Here is a 22,256-nt window from a genome sequence, read left to right as displayed (position 1 = left end):
ATAATTAAAGACAGCTCCCATCTCCTAATATTTCCTCCCAAAACCATACATAACAAGAAGAAGGGAAATGATACACAGAAATCAGGCAGGCCCTCCTAACTTGAAGCCGGAGAATAAAAATTCAAAATAACTCAGAATAAAAAGGGGCAATCACCTATTCCTAGTACAGGAAGCCTCATACTCTCATCCCTGTAGAGCTAACTGAGAAAAATTTTGAAGACAGAGAAGGAAGCTAATGCTGGTATATAAACTCGATATAAAACCATCACAAAGAAAAAGGCCATTCTAAGTCTAAAAATTCTACAAAAAGCACTCAAGTCGATTAGAGCACTGACTAAAAGGAAGGGACTTTAAAGCCAAACAATTTGAAGGAGCTTCTGTGGGAGGCAAAAACCAAGAGGAAGAGTATTTTTTAGCAATTCAGTAGTCAAGGGGAAAAAGAGCAAGGGGTGAAAACTTAAGAGTCCTGCAAGAAAAAAGAGAATCACAAAATTGGGGACTCACAGCTCCCCCCACACCACAAAACAAATATAAAACAGGTAAAATATCTGAACAATGATATACTGACTGAGAGCGCACCATAAAACAGAATCTGTAAACCACCCCTATACCACAAAAATCATCAAGAGAAAAATTAACAAATCCATATAGAGTTAATAGTAAAAACCAGAAAACAAAATTCCACACCTGTCAACCAAGGTAAAATTTTACTCAGAAAAATAATGATGAAGCAGAAGAAAACTGTAATGCCAAACTGCAAACTTGCTCAAGATTTGAAGATAAGAAAAAAATGTTTTGAACCAGAAATTCAAAAATTAAGAAAAGAAAATGTCCAAGACCACCCCCCACATAACAGGAACAAATTAAAAAGAAAGCTGACTAAACTCAGAAAAGAAATGAAGGAAAAAGACAAAATTACCTCAAAAATGAGGAATAAATTACAAGATATCAATACATAATAGACTCAAATACACATTTAGTAAAGGATAAGGCAGAAAAGCAATGAAGAAAATGAAAATGACATAAGGAAAAGTAAAAAATGGGTCCAAGAGAATGTACTAAAAATGAAAGGCTAAGAAGGAATATTATTCATGTTATTAAAAGTCTTTGAAAAAGAAAATCTAAACAGTGAAACAGAACTAATGTTTAAAACTATAATCCTGGGAGGAAAAAAAAGGTGTAGATAGAGGCTCTGTTCATCCCTCTGGCGACCAAATCAAAGTTGTGACGGAAACAAGGAGCAGCAACAAGGAAAACTCGCCTGGGATCTAGATGAACAAGCCATACAACCGGGGAGACGTCCAAGAAATCACCCTGCAACAGTAGAAGGTAGGAAGGGGAGAAGACACAGGGCTGCCTGGTCGAGTGGCTGAGACAGAGGCTGCAGCGGCAGCAGCAGCGGTAGAAGCTCTTAAGGGACCGTGTCCATTAGCGGATTTTCGCAGTGACGGACTTGCTCACTCTGAGCACCAGTGCCAATTAGGCTGCGCGCAAGGGGCACCAGGGACTTATAAGGAGACATTGTCTGAGTGAGGGCTGAGGCGAGATAAGCTGAGACTCACTCTGTACAGAAGTGGCCACAGTACCCACTGTTCTTTGTTGAGCCCTCCCCACTACCAGTGCACCAGACACAATGCTGCCATAGCCATGACATCAAACTGAATAACAGAAGTCGCTCAGTCCACAGGATTTCCTGAAATCCCACCTCCCCCAACTTGAGGCCCCACCCAAGCCACATCCAGGTGTATCCTCGGCGAGTCAGGTACTCCTTGCTGAGCATCACCTAGCCACACACACTGGAGACAGCTGGCCTCGGTTTCTGGTGTGGCCTTTTGAGGCAACAATAAGCACAACATCTGTGGATTGCTTGCTGAATCTTAACAGGTGGTCCCAGAGGGACTGAGGCTTGGGCTAAATTTGGCCTGCAGCTGAACCCCTCTCAGGACTGTGCCACTGGACACCTACTTCACAAATCCACACTAATGAGAACAGGAGATTTAGGAGTTTTGCTTAATACACAGAAACAGACATGGAAAGACAGCCAAAATGGGAAGACAAAGAAGCAGAAACCATATACGAGAGAACGGAACAGACATCCAGATATAATGGAGTTAAGTAATCTAACAGATGCAGAGTTCAAAACACTAATTATAAAGATGCTCCATGAACTTTTGGGAAGTGTAGATAAATTCAGTGAGAACTTCAACAAAGAGATAAAAACATAAAAATGGAAATGGAAATTATAAAAGGGAATCAGTCTGAAATGAAGAACACATTATCTAAGATGAGAAGTATATTAAATGAAATAAAGGAATAAACAAAATGAATAAAGAAAAGGATCAAATGCCCTATCTAGAGGACGGGAAAGCCAAGGACACACAATCAGAATGGCAAGAGATAAGATGCCAAGACTAAAATAATAATTTAAGGAGCATGTGGGACACTATTAAGGGCCCAAATATCTGTCTGATTGGCGTAACTGAAGAAAATCAAGATGTTGAACAGATATTTGAAGAAATAATGATGGAAAACTTTCCTAACCTCATAGAAGCTCACAGAATTCCAAAAATCAGGGATCCAGAGTCCCACACTATGGCACATCATAATTCAAATGCCAAAGGTTAAATACAAAGAAAGAATATTAAAAGCAGCAAGAGAAAAGCAGTTAGTTACTTATAAGGGGATACCCATAAGATTGGCAGCTGATTTCTCAAAAGAAACTATGCAGGACAGAAGGGCTTGGCAAAAATATTCAACTGGATGAAGAACCAGGATCTACTATCAAGAATACTTTATCCAGCAGAGCTATCATTTAGAGTTGAAGGACAGATAAAGAGCTTCCAAGACAAAAATAAGCTAAAGAAATTTATCATCACCAAGAAGAAAGAACATATATCAAAAACATAAAGAATGGTAAGAACTACATTCCTTTAATGAGAAAGAATTAAGTGTTCCAACCAAAAGACAGAGTGCCTGAAAGGATAAGAAAACAAGACCCCTACATATGAAAAGGAAGGGGATGGAAAAAGATATTGCTTTGATGGACCCAGAAGGTATTTAAGTCAGACAGAGAAAGATAAACACTATATGATTTCATTTATATGCAGAATCTAAGGAATAAAAAGAACAAACTAATCAAAAACAGACTCGCAAATATAGTGGACAATTTGGAGACAGACAGAGGAGAGAGGGGTTTGTGGGGCTGGGAGAATGCGCTGAAGGGTTAAAGTAGTACAAATTAGTAGCTGATGGATGGTCACAGGGTTGGGGAGCACAGCATTGAGAATGCAGTCAGCATTAAAACACTGGCTAAGGTGGAGGGGCAGGGGAGGGAGGGAGCAATTGGGGGGATCATTTTACGAACTATATAGATGTCTAACTAATGTACTGTATTCTTGAAACTAATTAAAATAAATAAATTTTTTAAAAAAAACCCTATAATCCTGGGAAGCTTCTAGCAATAGAAAAGACCTGAATCTGCACATTGAAAGGACCTACTAGGTACCTGGGAAAATTCGCCCAGAATTATTCCATTTCAATGTTAAAGGTAAAATCCTCAACTTTTATTCTCTCTCTCTCTCTCTAACTTATAAAGCAAAAGAATTAGACTGAACTCAACAACAGCAGCAGCAACAACAAACAATCTGATTTTAAAATGAGCAAAGGGCTTGAACAGACATTCTCCAAATAAGAAATACAGATTGCCAACACGCATATGAAAATGGTTAGTCGACATCACTAATCATTATGGAAATGTGAATCAAAACCACTAAAAGATATCAAACCTATTAGGATGTCCACTATCAAAACAAACAAATAAAAAAAAACTCAGAAAATCACAAGTGATGGTGAAGATGTGGAGAAATGAGAATCCTTGTATATAAAATTGTGCAGCCACAATGGAAAATAGTACAGAGGCTCCTTAAAACATTAAAAATAGAATTACCATATGATCCAGCAATTCCACTTCTGGGTATATATCAAAAGAAACCAGGATCTGGAAGAGATATCTGCACACCCATGTTCACTGTAGCATTATCCATAATATCCAAGAGATGGAAGCAACCTAAATGTTTATTGAGAGATAAATGGATAAAGAAAATGCGGTATTCTGACTGTATACTGCAGGCTGAGGACTGCACACAAATATACTATAGTTAGTTCATTTGTTTCCTACATAAACATGGGTTAGTGATTCTAAACTAATTTGTGTATAGTAAGTTCGAGCAAATAAGTACATACACTTTGCATAATGTGAACAGAGTTTCTCAGTGTGAGAAAAAGAGGTTACAAATGAAAAAAGGGAAAAGGCTAGAATAAAAAGGCTAGAATGAACACTACAGTGAAAATTGGAATTTGAGGTATCTAAATGAACTCCTGGTTTTCAATATATAAAATTTGGATAGACACAGAAGTATGTGTATATGTAAGTAGTAAATATACATATTTTCTCTCTCTGTCCATTAAGAATGCCTAGATGTAATGATACCCCAAGAGTGATGAGCACACTTAGCACTTGGATTGTGGTTTCTAAATACCATTCCAATAAAAGTAATTTTAGAATTCCTATAAAAACACTTTACTGAAATGATTGATACCAGGACTGAGACAGGTAAAATACTAAATGAATCTGGAATATCTTGTAGTGTCACGCAAAGCAAGGATATGCCTAAAAAATGATAGCAACATTTCAAAAGGACATATGAACCAATGTGAAGCTACTACTGATAGCCAAATTTGATACAATTTCAGCAACAAAATAACAGTAATAGATTAAAATCCACAAAATAAAATAAATATCCACAAGTCCCTGCTGATATAAATAAATAATTAGATAAATAGATCATAAGGGCTAAAGGACAGCATTTCCTTATAGTAGAATGCCCATAAAGAAGGAATAAGGGAAATAGAAAAAGCAACAGCAAGTAAATACTACATACAGTAACAACTGTCCCTGGCAAGGCCATCAGTGAATAATAAAATTATTAGCCAAAATGATAAGAAGAAGCAGGATGTTTGTATAGTATCGAGAGCTCCTCATAAGTTATTTATTAATTAAAAAGATTTAAAAAGTAACTTTAAAGGCATAGAAATCTGGCCGATACCAACTTAGTCACGCAATCAAAGTTCCAACAGTCAACTCTCAATTCGCTTCATACTGAGCTTACTAAAGCAGCTGAAAACTCCCTCCTCCTGGAAATATTTTATTCTCAAGATAAAACATTCTCTTGGCTTTGTTATTACTTCATTGGCCACTCCCTCTCAACCTCCTTAGCTGCTCAGCCTCAACTCTCTGATCTCTTAATTTTGCAGTACCCTTGGATCTCTTCTCTTTTTCAATGTAGACTTATTCTCTTGGAGATCTCATCCTACCAGTTAAATATTGAAGACTCTCGAAATGTTCTCCCTAGCCTGGATCTGTTCCCAGAACCCTAGGCTATTCAACGTATTTCCTTGGATGATGAATAATTATCTTAAAATTAACATGTCTAAAACGAAACTCTTCCAAACCTGTTTCTGCTCTAGACTTATCCATCTCAATTAACGGCAATTCCATCCATCCAAGTTGCTCATGTCAAATACCATGGAGTCACTCCTGACACCTCTCTTTCTCTCACACTCTACTTTCAATCTGTCAGCAAATTTTGCTGGCTCCCTGCCATCCAAACTTCCAAATACAAATATTTCTCTCTCCAGTTATCATTTCGTAGTCCAAAACAGCCCATTGCTCACCTCTATTTTTGTAGCAGCCTCTGCTTCTGCCTTCCCTTCCTCTCTCTACTATTCTCAGAACAATAGCCAGAATGACCCTGTTAAAATATAATGACTTCAAGTTTCTGGTCCAGCATGTAAGGAGCTTGGAAGTCACCACTCAATTCTAACAAGTAAAAAGCTGAACAAACTAAAAGCTCAACAACTCTTCTTGATCCATCAAAGAAACGAAGTCACGGGGCAAACTACAAACCCCAAATCTGAGAGGGAGACAAGTGAATACAGAAAATCACAACAAACCAGACCAGAAACCTTGGCCAGGAACCAGTGGGTAAGAAAACCTAAAGTATGACTAATGAACTGCTGCAGGCTCAGTGTGGACAAGGATGAAAGTTAAAAACCAGGGGATCCAACAGTTAGTGAGTTTTACCTCCAGGAGCTTGACCAGGTTCTCACAGTGAACATCAGAGGAAAATCCCCTAGTGCAAGGGGAGAATGAAAGTAACCAGTTTGAAATATGCCAAATCATTTTATTCTTCTTAACAAGGCCTGCCCTCAGGAAAAACCATTTTATTGAAGCCTAATCTATTGGGGTTTCATTAGAGCCGAAATGACCTGAGGGAAAGGAAATACCTATCTCCAGTCTACTCTAGCCTTCCCTGCTCTAGCATTCCATATGGAGGAAGGGAAATATTTAACTATACTTCACTCTAGCCATTCCTAAAGGAGAGTGCAGGGGACTAGGGAGAAGATGAGAAGCACTCATACATTTCTCAGTTGAGGGGCACAGGTTCAATAGAAGACTGAGACTTAATCATAGAACTGTGGAAAGCTCCCCTATCCCTCACCTTACTCCACATCATACCACACATAACTAAAGGCCTATTAATAGCAGTTCCTTTAACCAACTATATCTGGCTATCAAGGAAGAATAACAAGGCATACCAAAAAAGGCAAAAAAAAAAAATACACAACACAAATACTCCACTGTTTGAAGAGACAGAGCAAGTGTTAGAAGCACACTCATATAGGACAGGGAAATTGGAATTATCAGACTGGTGATGTAAAACAACTATGATTAATATACTAAGAGCTTTAAAGGATAAAAGAGACACCATGCAAGAACAGATGGGCAATGTAAGCAGAGGGATGGAAGAAAGAATTAAAAGGAAATGCTAGAGAGATCAATAATACTGTAACAGAAAGAATGCCTTTGATGGGCTTATTAGTGGACTGGACATGGGCTAAGGAAAGAATCCCTGAGCTTGAGGATAATAAAGGAATTCTATGAACAACTCTATGCCCACAAATTTGATAACCTAGATGAAATGGACCAATTCCTTGAAAGACATAATCTGCCAAAACTTACACAAGAAATAGACCATCTGGATAGGCTTTTATCTATTTTAAAAACTGAATCAATAATTAATAATCTTCCCAAACAAAAAGCACTGGGACCAGATCATTTTACTGGTGAATTCTACTAGTAATTAAAAAAACAAATGATACCAATTTCTACTACTGCTTCCAGAAGAAAGAAACAGAGGGACTACTTCCTAACTCATTCTATGAGGCCAACATTACCTTAATATCAAAACCAAAGGCGTTATAATAAAAGAAAACTACAGACCAATATCTCACATGAACATAGATGAAATATCCTAAAAAAAATTTGCAAATCAGATCCAACAATGTAGGATTGTAGTCACTTCAGAAAAAGCAAAAAAGAAATAATTGTAGAAAGAGCATTTTAAGAATGAACTAGAGAAGAAATGGTATGTACACAGAGAAGATTACATATTTTAAAGTCACAAATAGGAAAATAATTCACATCAGAAGACCACATTTCAATTAGATATAGTTAAGAACTATTAAACAACATTCTGATTTCCATCATTCATTCATCAAATATTTCAATGCCTATCCTATATGAAGCATTATTCTCTAAGCTAAAAATATATTGGCGAATAAGAAAAAAGACCCTGTCCTGATGAAACTTAGATTTTACTTAAAACAGAAAAGAATAAGTCAATAAATCCATTATTTCATATACTTAACTATAATATAATGCCAAGTTACTCAATTAAATGAAAACCAATATAGCAGAGTAAGGAGATAAAGATTGGCACAGGTGAGGGTGGGGTGTGTTTTTATAAGAGTGGTCAAGAAAGCCACGAGGAAATGACATGAGAATTTCAATAAAGTGGGGAAAGGAACAATAAAGATATCTGTATGTAGGAAGAAGCTGGATTTACTGAAGAAAGCAAAAAGGCAAGTGTGCCTCAAGTAGAATTATTAAAATGGAGAGTAATGAAAGACAGCGTTAAAGATCTGTGTAGGAATGACTTTAATTCCTACATTAATGAGTCTGACATCCTTTAGCTATTCTGTTCTAGTGATTCTCCATTGCTTCATTAATACATGTAACACCCCAGGTTCACACCATCTGTATTAGTTAGGGTTCTACAAAGAAATAGAACAAATTAGTATGTGTGTGGAGAGGGAGCCAGAGACAGAGGGTGGGGGGAGGCATGGGGATTGATTGCTTAGTTGATAAGAGACTGGTTCATGCGATTGTAGAGGCATGCAAGTCCCAAATCTGCAGTATGGGCTGGCAGGTTGGAGACTCAGAAGAGCTGAGGCTACAGTTTCAGTCTGAAAGACAGCAGGGTGGAGACCCAGGAGAGCTAATGTTCCAATCTGAATTTGAAGACAGTCTGCTGTAGAACCAGGAGTAGGCAATATTGCAGATGAAGTCTGAACGCTATTAAGACTGAAAAGAACAAAAAGACCGCCACACATTATGGAGGACAATCTGCTTTACTCAAAGTCCACCAAACTTAAATGTTAATCTCATCCAAAAACACCCTCACCAAAACACTCAGAATAATGCTTGAGTAAATATCTGGGTATCCCATGGCCCAGTCAAGTTGACACATAAAACCACCATCACACTATCTCGTCACTTCTATTTTCCACCTTACCCTTTCAGCCTCTCAGTTCTTTACTTTTCTCATCCCATATAACAGGCCTGCAAATTACTCCCATTTCATTTTCCCATAAAGAGCATACCCATCATTTTATATCACTGGGGAGAAAGAAGGCTGTAGTCCTCTTCTAATATTCAGGCTTTGATGGACTTGCCTTCTATGCCAAGTATCTTTTCTAGTTATTCTTCCCAAAGTTTTCACTCAAAGAAAAATTCTGGAACCAGCTGTTGAAGTAATAACATTTTCAAATACAAGTAATAGAAAAATAGTTCTTTAACTTAAAAAAAGAAACCTTTCAAAAAAATGTTAAAAACACATTATTCTCATAAGATAATATGAGAATGAGTAAAAGATAAAGGGAGTAGTTCTAGTAACTGAGGTCACAACTGTTAGAGCAGCAGAATTCTACTCCATTCTCTTCTCTAAAAAATCATTGAAAATGTGAATATAAAAAGTTCCAACCTCAAATAACAAAAAGAAGTATACATAATTTGAGATCCTAATCTATAAAGATTTTCTACCAAATTTGACAGAGGAATGTGAGGAAAAACTAAGGAGAGCAATGAAAACCAACAATGCCTCTTTAAACATAGTGAAGGTAGAGCTTCCTCTAAAAATATCATAGTGGAGGTTTTTGTTTCCAGTTAAGAAAGAGTAATAAGGGGGGCCAGATGTAGCTTCCTGAATGAAACAATCAAAGGAAAAAGACACAAATACATGAAACTATGACTATCGAGACACTAGAACATCGAGCAATAAAAAGAAAGTGACCTCTGAAAGGTGGCAAAGGAATCATGTGAGCCCTAAGACTGCCCCATCTTATTGCTCTAAGAGAACTTCCAAGCCACGTAGAGAGAGGAAATTGAGATGAATATCAGCAGACTCAGAGAGTTGAAAAGTGAAAGGCAGATAGAGTTCATCGAGCAGAAAGAGTGCCAGAGAGAAAAGATGTGCAGACGGTACCATTCAAGTATTCATATGTTTATAAGGAAACTACCTCAGGGCAAGAAGAAACCATCTGAGAGAGAACACTGTCCAGCACTCACACAGGACTGGATTGGAAAAAAAATCTCATAATTTATCTGGCAATCGGTAGCATATTCATGAAGATCTTGCCTCGGTAATGTGGAACGATTAAATCTACAGTGAATACTGCTCCAGTAACACTTTTTAAAAAAATTATAAAATCAAGAACAGAAAGGGTTGAACAGTTTCAAAGTAATTTAAATAAATCACAAAGTAAAACTCTAAAAGATTTGTAGAATATAAAAATATCCAGCACCCCAAAACTAAAATACACAATGTCAGGTATCTGGTCAAAGATTTCCAGTAAGCAAAAAAAAAAAAAAAGTACAATATTTAATCAGAAAAATATCAAAGACATGTAAAACTGACAAAGATGTTAGAATTATCAGAGAAGTACCTTCAAAGTTATTATAGTTACATTATGTTCGAAAACTGAAATAGAGAAAAAGAAGACCTAAAAAGATTCAATTCAAACTTTAGAGATAAAAACTATAATTCTGGGATGAAAAATACACTAGATATGATTAACAACAGAACAGGCTTTAGAGAAAAATAAATGGTGAACTTGAAGACATAAGCAGTAGAGAAACTAAGCAAAATGGAATGTGGAATAACAAAAAGTGCCAGAAAAAAAGGAGCTGCGGGAAACTTCAAGCAACCCACTATTATATCAGCAAAAAGTCTAAAAAAGGAGGAGGAAGAGGGCGGAGGAGGAAGAGGAGGAAGAGTAGGAGGACAAAGGAGAAGAGAGAAGGGAAAACAAAAAAGTGTTTTTTAAAATAATGGTTTAAAATTTTCAAAACTTGGAGAAAACTATACAACTCACAAATTCAAAAGGCTCCATGAACACCAGACACAGAAACATTGAGAAAACTAAAGAAAGATATAACATAATGATATTGCTCAAAACCAATGAGTGATAAAAAGAAAATCTCAAAAGCAACCAGAAAAAAATAAAGATATTTTACATAAAGAGGAATAAAATAAGGATGACAGAATTGTTCCTTAAACAATTCCAGAAGACAATAGAGCAACACATTTAATGTACTGAAGGGGAAAAAAAAGGTCACGTTAGAATGCCCTTTCTGCTAAAATAACTAAAAATACGCAGGTGAGGATGACAGGGAAAATAGCAAAATAATTCCTATTAGTAAGTTTGGAATCCTTGGAATTCCAAAAGTATATCCTCGTAAAAGAAACTAAAAATGGCAAAACTGTCAAAATCAACTCTGAAAAAACACTGGAAATTGACCAACTAGTTATAGCAGTACAGGGAGCAGTCATAAAAAACGCTCAAACTTGTTAAGAACAATGAGCTTTTGTTGTATTTTAATTCGCACTAATTCTAGACTCTACTCTCCATCTTAGGAGCAGCCTTGAAAATAACAGCTTCATTCTCAACACCAGTACCAGGGGGAACACAAAGGACCTCATTCACAAAAAAATTAAAATAATTTCTTTTGACCTATCTAGTACCTTACGAGAAGATCTTTTCAAATAGTTTGTTTTGTCTTACCTCACTCAGAACTTACTGAGCACTATAAGTCACTTCCAGAGGGGAATTTGTTGAAAGCATTTATGAGCAAATGTTTTAGTTGCTGCTGCCTGAGTAAATGAAACAAGTTGGGGAAAACAACTTAGATTAATCAGAAATATTAGAAGGGAAAGGATAGGGAATTAGTGGCTTTCAAAATCTTAGACATACTCCTGGGAACCTAGAAGGCAACACACATGCCCAAGGGTGTGCATATGCTCAACAAAAAGCTGAAAAGGCAATAAGCCTTCACATCTATCTAACTTTCAGGCTCTATATAACCAGGATGTGAAGGCTATAACAGCTTTAAACTGCCTAGCTAAGTGTTAAAGGGGTACCCCAACATACATACACAGAGTCCCTCTGCAAAAACTAGCCGAACGTTTTGTTCCAGTCATTTAAAAGAATTCTCTGTCCACTCAGCTGACATCTATGCTAATGGAACAAAGACTGCATGGCTATAAACATTAAAAAGAACGGATTATGCAAAATTAATTCAGTGAGGGAAAAATGGACTTATTAGACAAATACATGAAGTCAGTTACTTTAAATATTTTACAAAGAAACCAAGGACAAAGAATGAAAGGAAGCCATATGTCACCAAATAAAGACTATATCAATAAAGACCTAGAAATAATAAAATAAAACTAAATAGATATTATAGAGTTGAAAAGTATAATAACTGAAATGAAAAAAATCACTACAGGAGCTCAACAGCATATATGAGCAGGTAGAAGAAAGAAGCAGTGAACTTCAATGTAGGTTACTTGACTACTTAGTCTGAGAAACATAAAGGAAAAAGGATAATGAAAAGTCAGCAGTACCTAAGAAACCTGTGGGACAGCATAAAGCATACTATCTGCATAATGGGAGTACTAGAAGACAAAAAGATAAAGAGGCAGAAAGAATAGCTGAAGAAATAATGGCCCCTAAATTCCCAAATTTGATTAAAAAATAAAATACAATCTACACACCCAAGAATCTCAATGAAATCCAAGTTGAAAAAACTCAGAGACAGAGACTGAAATACAGCATAATTAAACCCTCAAAAACAAAGACAAAGTGAGAATCCAAAAAGCAACAGGACAGAAGCTACTTACCATGAAAAGGTGTGCTCAATAATGATTAATAGCTGATTTTTAATCAGAAACCACGGAAGACAGAAGGAAGAGAGATAACATTCAGTGTTGAAAGAAAAAAGAAATTAACAACCAATAATTCTATAATCCTTTAAAAACTGAAAGAAATAAAGACAATCCCAGACAAACAAAAAATGAGAGTTCGTCATTAGCATATATGTCATACAACAAATGCTAATCCTTCAGGTTAAAATGAAAGGACATGAGACTAACTTGAATCCACACAAAGAAATAAAGAATACTGGTTTAAAAAAAATTATATAGGTATATATAAAAGACAGTGTTAGTATATTTTTGTTTGAAAATCCTATTTTTTCCAATATGATAAAAGAAACTACATAAAGCAACAAATATAAAACTGCTGATGAACACAAAATGTATAAAGGTGTAATTTGTGACAACATCACAAAAGGGAAGACAAAGCAGCAAAGTTTATATACAATTAAAATTAAGTTGGTAGAAGTCTGGACTGTATTGTTATAAATTAAGATGCTAACAGTATTTAATAAGGCAATCATTAAGAAAATAACTCAAAAGTATATGACCAGGCTTCCAGTCAAGATGGCATAGAAAGTAGACGCTGTGTTCACCTCCTCTCGTGACAACATCAAAATTACAACAAAACTATGGAACAAACATCACTGGGACTTGCCTGAGTCTGGCGGAAGAGAAGTCCTACAACTGGGGACATACATAAGAGGCTACCTTGAGACTGGTAGGAGGGGTGGGGACGTGAGATGAGCCAGTCCCACAACTACAAGTGGTCAAGAATCAGGAGGGATAACTTGGCTGCAGAGGCGGCCTCCCCACTAGAGGAGTAAGGGATCCCGGCTCCACAATGGGCTCCCTGGCCCAGGCTTCCAGTGACAGGAAGAGAAGTCATCACAATCTCAGGCTGTGAAAACCAGTGGAAACTATGGCTGAGTGAGACGGAGGGCTGCAGGAATCACAGACATTTCTTTTAAGGGGCCCGCACGCAGACTTACTCGGTAACAGACTTGCTCACTCTGAGCTCCAGCGCTGGGGCAGCTCCTCGAAAGGTACCGGGGACCTACAGGGAGGAATTGAGTTGTCTGACTTCAGGGTGAGAGGTGGAGGAGTGGCTTTATTCCAAACAAAAATACTGGTGGAGTTCATTGTTCTTTTGTTGAGCCCTTCCCATTTCTGATGGGTGGATGCAGGTGGCCGCCATATCTGAGCTCCATCAACCTGGCTAACACTGGTCATGCTGCAACCAGGCCTCTGAGATCCCACCCCTCCCAATATGCAGGCTGTTGCAGCCAAGCTGCCTCTAGTAGTTTATTCCATACAAATGGCCCGTCTTCGCTCTTGCTGTGGACTTTCCTAAAATCTCTCAAAGGATCATAAAACCCAAAGAAGCAGCATTTGGCCTCGGTATATCCCATAGCTCTTGCTGAGTAGCCCCAAGCCTGGCACTAGCGGCAGCCTGCATCAGATCCTGGGTTCGCATCTCAAGGCACCTATAAGCCCAGCACGGGTGGCAGCAATCTGAGGATTGCTTAGTAACTCTTTCCAGGTGGCCCCCAGGGAGTACACAGGCTGCAGCTGAACTTGGCCTGCAGGTTGGGCACTCCCAGGAGACCCTTGGGCTAGCACGCCCAGTGGTCAGCTTCAACTAGAGCTAGAATACCACCTGGGCCTGCATCTGAGGAGGACACACACAAAGAGCAGACTAGGCAGGAACCAGAGCCCTGTGGAAATGAATCCTGCTCCATAAGGTCAGCCCCTCAACAGCCAATCTTCACAACCATAGAAACAAACACAGGAAGGCAGCCAAAATGGGGACACATAAAACGTCCTAAATAAAAGAACAAAACAAAACTCCAGGAAGACTAACCAAAATGGAGACAAGTAATCTACCAGATGCAGAGTTCAAAACACTAGTTATAAAAAGCTCAACAAACTTAGAGGAAGAAGAGATCAACTCAGTGAGAACTTTAACAAAAAGAAGGCAAAAATGGGGATTGAAAATATGATAAAGAACCAGTCAGAAGTGAAGAATACAATAACTAAAGAATACATTAGAGAATCAACAGATTAAGGAGAGGATCAAATCAGTGATTTAGAAGATAAGGTAGCAGAAAACACCTAATCAGAACAGCAACAAGACAAAAGAATCCAAATAAATGAAAATAGTTTAAGGGGCCTCTGCAACATCAAGTGTAACAACATTCACATCATAGGGGTGCCAGAAAGAGAAGAGAGAGCAAGGAACTGAAAACTTATTTCAAGAAATATTGATGAAAAACTTTCCTAACCTGGTGACGGAAATAGACATACAAGCCCAGGAAGCACAGAGAGTCCCAAATGAGGTGAACCCAAAGAGGCCCACATCAAGACACACATCATTCATTATTCAAATGCCAAAGGTTAAAGTCAAAGAGAGAATCTTAAAAGGAACAAGAGAAAAGTAGTTAGTTACCTAGAAGAGTGCTCAAATAAGACTATCAGCTGATTTCTCAACAGAAACTTTGCAGGCCAAAAGCAATTGGCACAAAATAGTCAAAGTGATGAAAAGCAAGGACCTACAACCAAGATTACTCTACTCAGCAAAGCTATCATTTAGAATTGCAGGACAGATAAAGGGCTTACTAGGCAAGAAAAAGTTAAAGGAATTCATCACCACCAAACCAGTATCACGAGAAATATTAAAAGAATTTCTTTAAGAAAAAGAATAAGAAAAAGAAAAAAAAAGAGCTTAAATACAAATAATAAAAGAATACTAACTACACAACTGTCATTAATCACTTTAACTGTAAGTGGATTAAATGCTTCAGTCAAGACATAGGGTAGCTGAATGGATAAGAAAATAAGACCCACACGTATACGGTCTACAAGAGACCCACTTCAGATTAAAATACACACACAGACTAAAAATAAAGAGATGTAAAAAGGCAGGTCATGCAAATAGAAACAATTAAAAGCTGGAGTAGCAATTCTTATATCAAGACAAAATAGATTTTAAAACAAAGGTTATTATAAGAGACAAAGAGGAACATTATATAATGATAAAGGAATCAATCCGAGAAGAGGATGATATAACCCTTGTAAACATTTATGCATCCAACACAGGTGCACTTATATACATAAAACAAATATTAACTGACATAAAAAGAGACTGACAGCAATACAGACATAGTAGGGAACTTTAACATCCCATTGACATTAAGAGATTGATCTTCCAGAGAGAAAATCAATAAAAAAACAATGGACTTAAATAAAACATTATATCACATATTTTTACTTGATCAAGTTGGCTTCATTCCTGCAACGCAAGGTTGGTTCAATATCTGCAAATCAATTGACATGAAACACTACATGAACAAAAAAAAAAGGATAACAATCATATGATCCTATCAGTAGATACAGAAAAAGCATGTGACAAAATCCAACATCTATTTATGATAAAAATTCTCAACACAATGACAACTAAGGGAACATACCTCAACATAACAAAGGCCACATATGACAAACCCACAGTTAACATCAACCCCAATGGTGAAAAACTGAAAACATTTTCTTTACAATTAAGAACAAGACAAGGATGTCCACTTTCACCATTTCTATTTAACATAGCATTAGAAGTCCTAGCCACAGCAATCAGATAAGAAAAACAGATAAATAGCATCCAAAGTGGAAAGAAAGATGTAAAACTGTCATTATTTGCGGATGACATAATACTATATATAGAGAACCCTAAAGATTCTACCAAAAACTAGAATTGATAAGTGAATTCAGTCAAGTAGTATGATACAAAATTAATATTCAGAAATCAGTTGCATTTCTATAAACCAAAAGTGAAATATAAGAAATAAATATTAAGAAAACATTCTCACTTACAATTGCATAAAAGAAAAATCCTAGGAATAAATTTAACCAAAGAGGTAAAAGACTTGTACTCACAAAATGAGTAGACATTAAAGAAAATAAAGATACAAATAAATGGAAGTATACACCATGTTCATGGATAAGAAGAATTAACATTGTTGAAATATCCAAAAGCATTCTATAAACTAAATGCAATCCCTGTCAAAATACCAAAGGCATTTTCACAGAACTCAAAAATTTTTTTCAAAATTTGGAGCCACAGAATACCCCAAATAGCCATAGCAATCTTGACAAAGAACAAAGTTGGAGGTATCTCAATACCTGATCTCAAACTATACTATAAGGCTATAGTAATCAAAACAGCACAGTACTGTCATGAAAACAGACACGTAGATCAATGGAAGAGAGACCCCAAAAATAAACCCACACCTTTATGGTCAATTAATTTACAACAAAGGAGGGAAAACTATACAGTGGGGTAAAGACAGTCTCTTCAATGATTAGTGCTGAAAAAACTGGACAGAACATGCAAAAATATGAAACTGGACCAACTTCTTACATCATAAACAAGACTAAACTCAAAATGGATTAGAGACTTAAATACTCATATTTAAGTCTCTGAAACCATAAAACTCCTAGAAGAAAACATAGGCAGTAAACTCTCTAACACTGCTCTTAGTAATATGTTTTCTGACACGTCACCTCAGGCATGGGAAACAAATGAAAATAAATACACAAATGAGACTACATCAAACTAAAAAGGTTTTGCACAGCAAAGGAAACCACCAACAAAACAAAAAAACAACCTATCAAATGTAAGAAGCTATTTGCCAAGAACACATCCTATAAGAGGTTAATACCCAAAATTTATAAGTACTCTAGATGGCAAGTCCAGGGAATCCACAGCCTATGGCAATAAAGAACCAATGACAATAATCCTTTCCATTTCTTGGCACATTTTTTCTTTCCAAATTCCATTGGGTAATTTTTCATATCCTCTGAGTAGTATGTACTCCCCTTTGCAGACCTATATTTTAGGTAATGACAAGCTCCAAATAATTTGCCTTCTCTAGAAACTCAGCTAAATTACATCTACCCCCAAGGTCAGAGCTCTTATATTCTTGGGTACACACTACACTATCTACATAGACTGTTTTCTCCTGATAAAGAACACAAACGTTCTGCTACATGCTTTACATTTACTAACTCATTTTATCCTAAGAACAACTCTTTGAGATAGGTATTATTATTATTCCCATTTAAAATTAGCACAATTGAGGTAAAGAGAGGTTAAATAATTTGCTCAGCAAGTAATGTGAAATCAGGCAGCCTGGCCTCAGTGCTCCTGTGCCTTCAAGGCCCTGAAGGTACTCCTCCTTTCTCACTACAGGATCATCATTCCTCATCCAGCATACTCCTTCAGCCTTTTCTCCACAGTCTTCTCCATCTACCCTTCTATCTCCTATTAAGCTCTAGTTTTGGACTTACCAAAAGCTGCCCAAAAGGAAAAATCATCTGTCAGAGCAACTATTTCCCTAAAGGATTAAACCAAGCAGTGTCACCTCTACCTTCTATCCTTCCTACCTCATATTCCTCTGTCTCGGAGAGTCATACCCACCAAGTTAGCCCCAAATGTCTTCCTTGGTGAAAACAGAAAGGTCACCCAGAAAAAAAATTTTAAATAATTTTTCATGAAAGCCTCCTGAAGCCTGCTGAAGAACAGAATGACTGTCATTGCCCATGGGTTACATGAAGTTATAAGACAGTATTGGGAATAAGAGAAAAGGAAAGGATGTAGGGTATGAGGATGAAGAATGAGAACAGGAATTAAAATCTACTGACCACTAGTGGTAGGTGCTACGGACTGAACTGTGTCCCCAAAAATTTATATTTTGAAACCCTAACTCCCAGTGGGCCTTTGGGAGATACTTAGACGAAGTCATGAAGGTAAGGACCTCATGGTGGGATCAGTGCCCTTATAAGAAGAAATACCAGAGAGCTCATTTGTTCTTTTTCTCTCTTTTCTCTCTTTTCCCCTCTTTCCCCTCTCTCTCCCCTGTCCCCCGTCTCCCCTCTCCTCTATCTCTCTCTGCCATGTAAGGACACACTGAGAAGATGGCTGTCTACAGGTCAGGAAGAAAGCCCTCACCAGAACCTGACCATACTGCTGTCCAGATCTCAGACTTCTAGCCTCCAGAACTGTGAGAAAAGAAATTTCTGTTCTTTAAACCACCCAATCTATGGTATTTTGTTATGATAGCCCTAGCAGACTAAGACAACAGGCATTTTACATATTACCTCATTTAATATCCCAATAACTTTATTCATTTTATAATTCTCTAACCTAGGATTAAACTAATAACTACAAAGCCATTGCTTTTACCCTGACAATGCCTCCTCCTACAGAGGACAAAAAGTCTACATTTTGGTTCTGGTCCTAACTCTATCAGTAACTAAATAATTCCCTTGGTTGAGCCCTAATCTTCTCTAAGCCTGAGTTTACTCTTCTAACATTAAGAGACCTAAACAGGATGTTCTCTAAAGTGCTTTTGGTGTACAGAGATTATTCAAAATGTATGAAAGGAGGAAAAAATACAGAAATTATTTAGAATACAAGAGAATTTTTATCTTCTTGCTGATAAAAAAGATATTATTACACCATCATATAAATAAATAAAAAAACAACAACAACCGAACAAAGCAAAAATAAAATATTTGGACTCCACATCTCACCAAATCATTTGGGAAGACAAAAGCTTAATGTGCCATTACTGGATGTACTGATGTGGTCATTGGATTCAGCTGGACATTAACTTCGACAGAAGTTACTTACTAGAGGAACAGCAATTCTGCAGTTACCAGGATTCTTGATTAACAAAGATAAAAATTCCAAACCTCTTCATCTTTCTACAATCTTGAACTTAAACTGGGCTGGAGGGCAGTGCTAGTTACTACCTTTACAATCAAGTTCCAGCTGGCTCGAAAAGTAAAGATCCATTTAGTGGTATATAAAGCAATTTAATTTTCCAGTCAATACTGCATTTTAACAACTGTAAATGGCAAATACCACTTATTTCAGAAATCTTCAAAGTATAAAGAAAAAGACGTATTTTACACAAGGTAATTTATGACTTTTCACAAATATACAAACCACAAAAGGGATAATATACAATATTGACTAACCCTGCTCTACTTAGGAAACTTCAAATTATGTAAATGTAAGCCCAAAAGAGTTCTCAGAAAATCTGCACATTAAAAAAAAAGTATTCCCAAAGGGACCTCAATTACTATTGCCTATTAAAAGTAACTGTAACATAGTTATGACAGAGTTTGTGTATCACCATAAACTGTTGAAAAACAGTTTAAAAATATTTCACTGTTTAAAACTGTTTAAAAATATTTCATGCTATTAACATGATGCCATGAATTTGCTTCAAAAGAATCTGGTAGAGCACCAATACTTATATCAGACAAATAGACTTTAAACAAAGGTTATAATAAGAGACAAAAAAAAAGGCATTACATGATGATAAAAGGATCAATATATCAAGAGGACAAACCGTAGTAAATATATACATACCCAACATAAGAGCATCTACATACATAAAGCAATTATTGACTGACATGAAAGGAGAGATCAACAGTAGTACACTCATTGTAGGAGAATTTAACACAGCATTGACAGCAATGGACAGGTCTTCCCGACAAAAAATCAACACGGAAAAAATGGGACTAAAAGACACACTAGACCAGAAGGATTTAATAGATATTTTCAGAGCATTTCACTCCAAAGCAGAAAAATATACATTCTTCTCAAGTGCACATGGAACACTTTTCAGGACAGACCACATGTCAGGACACAAAACAAGTCTCAATAAATTTAAGAAGATTGAAAACATATCAACCATCTTCTCTGATCACAATGAATGAAACTAAGTATCAACTACAAGAAAAAGCTGGAAAATACACAAATGCATGGAGGCTAAATAACATGCTACTAAACAATGAATAGGTTAACAATGAGATCAAGGAAGAAATCAAAAGATAACTAGAGACAAATGAAAATGAAAACATGATAACTCAAAATCTATGGGACACAGCAAAAGCAGACCTAAAGGAAATTCATAGCAATATAGGCCTACCTCAAGAAACAAGAAAAAGCTCAAATAAACAATCTAACCTTACACTTAAAATAACTAGAAAAAGAACAGCAAACAAAGCCCAAAGTGAATACAAGGAAGAAAATAATAAAGATCAGAGTGGAAATAAATGAAATAGAGTCTAGAAAAATAATACAAAAGATTAACGGAATCAAGAGCTGCTTCTTTGAAAGGATAAAGAAAATTCACAGACCCTTAACCGGACTCATCAAGGAAAAAAGAGAGAGGACTCAAATAAATAAAATCAGAAACAAAAGAGGAGAAATAACTACTGACCCAAAGAAATACAAAGAATCATAAGAAAATACGATGAGCAATTATACACCAACAAATTGGACAATCTGGAAGAAATGGACACATTCCTAGAAACATACAGTCTCCCAAGACTAAGTCAAGAAGAAACAGAAAATATGAATTGATCGATTACCACCAACAAAATAAAATCAGTAATCAAAAACCTCCCAGATAACAAAAGTCCTGGACCAGATGGCTTCACAGATGAATTTTACCAAATATTTAAAGAAGAATTATCACCTATACTTCTCAAACTATTCCAAAAAATTCAAGAAGAGAGAAGGCTCTCTAACTCCTTTTATAAGGCCACCGTTACAACTTGATTGCAAAACCAGACAAAGACGTTACAAAAAAAGAAAATTATAGGCTGATATCTCTTATGAATATCGATGTAAAAATCCTCAATAAAATATTAGCAAAATGAATTCAGTGATATATTAAAAATATCATACGCTATGATCAAGTTAGATTTATTCCTGGGATGCAAGATTGGTACAATATCTGCAAATCAATTAATGTGGTACACCACATTAACAAAATGAAAGATAAAAAACCATATGATCATATCAATAGATGCAGAAATAGCTTTTGACAAAATCCAGCATCTATTTATGATAAAAAATCTCAGCAAGTGGGCTTAGAGGGAACATACTTCAACATAATAAAGGCCATATATGACAAACCTACAGCTAACATCACACTCAATGGGGAAAGCCTTTTCCTTAAGATCAAGAACAAGACAAGGATGCCCACTTTCACCACTCCTCTTCAACATTGTATTGGAAGTCTTAGCCACAGCAATCACACAAGAAAGAGAAATAAAAGGTACCTGAATTGGAAAGAAAGAAGTAAAACTCGACTTATTTGCCGATGACACGATACTATATATAGATAACTCTAAAGATTCCACCAAAAAACTGTTAGAACTGATCAATGAATTCAGTAAAGGAGTAGGATAGAAAATAAATATTCAGAAGTCAGTGGCATTTTTATACACCAATGATGAACTTTCAGAAAGAGAAATTAAGAAAACAATACCATTTACAATTGCATCGAAAACTATAAAATACCTGGGAATCAAATTAACCAAGGAGGTAAAGGACCTGTTCTCATAAAATTATAAATCATTGAAAAAAGAAATTGAAGAAACAAATAAATGGAAGCATATACCGTGCTCATGGGTAGGAAGAATCAACATCATTCAAATGGCCATACTACCCAAAGCAATCTATAGATTCAATGTAAACGCTATCAAAATACCAATGGCATTTTTCAGAGAGCTAGAATAAATAATACTAAAATTTACATGGAACAATAAAAGACCCCGAATAGCCACAGCAATCTTGAGAAAGAAGAACAAAGTTGGAGGTATCACACTACCTGATATCAAACTATACTACAATGCTACAGTAATCAAAACTGCATGATACTGGCATAAAAAACAGACACATTGATCAATGGAACAGAATAGAGAACCTAGAAATAAATCCATGCCTATATGCTCACTTAATATATGACAAAGGAGGTAAGACTATACAATGGGATAAAGACA

General features: G+C 36.4%; 1 protein-coding gene across 5 annotated transcripts in view; it reads right to left on the bottom strand.

Moving 5' to 3' along the window:
• Positions 1-22,256, bottom strand: part of ZFAND4 (zinc finger AN1-type containing 4) — a 74,281-nt gene that overhangs the window by 38,884 nt on the left and 13,141 nt on the right. For 2 of the 5 annotated variants that reach the window (XM_011355437.2, XM_011355435.2), the window contains exon 2: positions 13,388-13,452. The exons of the other annotated variants lie outside the window; for them this stretch is intronic. The gene's annotated coding sequence lies outside the window, so the exon portion shown is untranslated. The remainder of the gene's footprint in view (positions 1-13,387; positions 13,453-22,256) is intronic. 5 annotated transcript variants of the gene reach the window in all.

This window comes from Pteropus vampyrus, unplaced genomic scaffold (assembly GCF_000151845.1).
Source record: "Pteropus vampyrus isolate Shadow unplaced genomic scaffold, Pvam_2.0 Scaffold20, whole genome shotgun sequence".
Lineage (NCBI taxonomy): Eukaryota > Metazoa > Chordata > Mammalia > Chiroptera > Pteropodidae > Pteropus > Pteropus vampyrus.
This window is presented reverse-complemented; position numbering and strand designations above follow the sequence as displayed.